Source organism: Arachis stenosperma, chromosome 1, assembly GCF_014773155.1.
Source record: "Arachis stenosperma cultivar V10309 chromosome 1, arast.V10309.gnm1.PFL2, whole genome shotgun sequence".
In the NCBI taxonomy this organism is placed as follows: Eukaryota; Viridiplantae; Streptophyta; class Magnoliopsida; order Fabales; family Fabaceae; genus Arachis; species Arachis stenosperma.
In genome coordinates this window covers 55,815,898-55,818,393 of record NC_080377.1, presented here as the reverse complement: position 1 = coordinate 55,818,393, position 2,496 = coordinate 55,815,898, and the positions used below count along the sequence as shown (strand labels likewise).

The following is a 2,496-nucleotide window of genomic DNA, read 5'->3' as shown; positions in this document are numbered from 1 at the left end:
GGGTGACTTTACTGCACCTACTCCCGACTTCTATGGGAGAAGCATCTCTATCCCTACCATTGGAGCAAACAACTTTGAGCTTAAGCCTCAATTAGTTTCTTTAATGCAACAGAACTGCAAGTTTCATGGACTTCCATTGGAAGATCCTCATCAGTTTTTAGCTGAATTCTTGCAAATCTGTGACACTGTCAAGACCAATGGGGTTGACCCTGAGGTCTATAGACTTATGCTATTCCCTTTTGCTGTAAGAGACAGACCTAGGATATGGTTGGACTCACAACCTAAAGAAAGCCTGAACTCTTGGGAAAAGCTAGTCAATGTCTTCTTGGCAAAGTTCTTTCCGCCTCAAAAATTGAGTAAGCTTAGAGTGGAGGTCCAAACCTTCAGACAGAAGGAAGGTGAATCCCTCTATGAAGCTTGGGAAAGATACAAATAATTATTCAGAAAGTGTCCCTCTGACATGCTTTCTGAATGGAGCATCGTCATAGATATCTTCTATGATGGTCTGTCTGAACTGTCCAAGATGTCATTGGACTGCTGGAGGATCTCTTCATCTGAAGAAGACACCTGCAGAAGCTCAAGAACTCATTGAAATGGTTGCAAATAACCAATTCATGTACACTTTTGAAAGGAATCCTGTGAACAATGGGACAAATCAGAAGAAAAGAGTTCTTGAGATTGATACTCTGAATGCCTGACGTTAGGATTTTTGCCAGTAAAGAATTTCATAAAAACAGTCGCGTTGTAGATATAGTCTCTAAACCGACAGAAATCCCTTCGTGCAAAAGTTTTGGTTGTCACAAGTAACAAACCCCTTTTTAAAATTGATAACCGAGTATTTAAACCTCGGGTCGTCTTCTCAAGGAATTGCAGGGAAGTATATTTTTATTATTGGTTATAAGTTTGTAAATTGGGGGATGTTGAGTTTGGGCAATGCGCACAGGTATATTTTCAAGCAATAAAAATAAATAAATAACTATAAAATAAACTCTTGGCAAGGTATGTGAACTGGAGGTCCTATCCCAGTTATTCTTATCAATTGTAATGAGAATTGGATTTTTCTCCCACTTTGTTAACCTCTAACTATGAAGGTAAGTTAAGTGGATGAATTAATTCCAATTTTCAATCAACAATGAGTTTGATAAATCAAGAGTTACCAATTGTTTAACCAAGGCCAAAAGGGGAAAAACTAAATCTACTAGAATAACAATATCCTCAGATTGGGAATAATAAAAAGGAACAATCATAAACTGAAATGCTTCAAATATCATTAAATAAAATATTCAAATCTTAACATGAAAAAGTTCATAAGCCAATTAGGCAACATATCTAATATAAGAAAGCATTCAAGTGTCTGAAAATAAGAAATAACAAAGAGTAAAAGAACATTGAACCTGGGATTGAGAGTTACTCTTAAAACTAAGAGAAGTCCTAAATCCTAAATCCTAATCCTAAAGAGAGAGAGGAGAGAACCTCTCTCAAAACTAGATCTAAAACATAGAAAGTGAATTATGAAAGCATGATAATGAATGGATACATTTCCCCACTTTATAGCCTCTAATCTGTGTTTTCTGGGTCGAGAACTGGGTCAGAAACAGCCCAGAATTCGCTGGTTGCGAATTTAACTTCGCTGATTTTCGTCACTTGCGACGCGGCCGCATGGAGCACGCGGTCGCGTCGCCTAGCGTTAGAGTCACTATGGCATATTATATATCAAATCGAAACCCCGGACGTTAGCTTTCCAACGCAACTGGAACCGCATCGTTTGGACCTCTGTAGCTAAAGTTATAGCCATTTGAGTGCGAAGAGGTCAGGCTTAACAGCTTAGCAGTTTCTCCAACTTCTTGTATTCCTTCTACTTTTGCATGCTTCCGTTCCATCCTCTGAGTCATTCCTGCCTTGTAATCTCTGAAAACACTTAACACACATATAAAGGCATCTAATGGTAATAAGAGAGGATTAATAATAAGCAAATATAAGTCCAAAGAAGCATGTTTTCAATCAAAGCACATAATTAGGAAGGGAAATGTAAAACATGCAAATAGTATGAATAAGTGGGTAAAGAGTTGATAAAATCCACTCAATTGAGCACAAGATAAACCATAAAATAGTGGTTTATCAACCTCCCCACACTTAAACATTAGCATGTCCTCATGCTAAGCTCAAGAGAGACTATAAAGATGAAGAGGAATGGTAGAATATATGAAATGCAACCTATCTATATGAATGCAACTACATGCAAAAAAAATGTTTCTACCTACTTGATTAAAAATAAACAAATCTTTCAAGAACAAATATTAACTGGATTTCACTAATTCAAATCATAAAAATGAAGCACAAATAGACTTGTAAGAAGAAAATAGCTTATGAAAGCCGGGAACAAAGAATCAAGCATCGAACCCTCACTGGTAGTGTATATCACTCTTAATCACTCAAGTGTTTTAGGTTCGATTCTCTCAATTCTCTACTAATTTTGCTTTCTAAGGCTTGCTCTTC

The 2,496-nt window shown here is 36.9% G+C and overlaps 1 non-coding gene across 1 annotated transcript; it reads right to left on the bottom strand.

Annotated features, from left to right (window-relative positions):
- Positions 1-358: 358 nt before the first annotated feature.
- LOC130951669 (small nucleolar RNA R71) lies at positions 359-466 on the bottom strand. Its single transcript, XR_009074062.1, has one exon. It is a non-coding gene; the product is annotated as a small nucleolar RNA R71 (small nucleolar RNA).
- Positions 467-2,496: the final 2,030 nt, after the last annotated feature.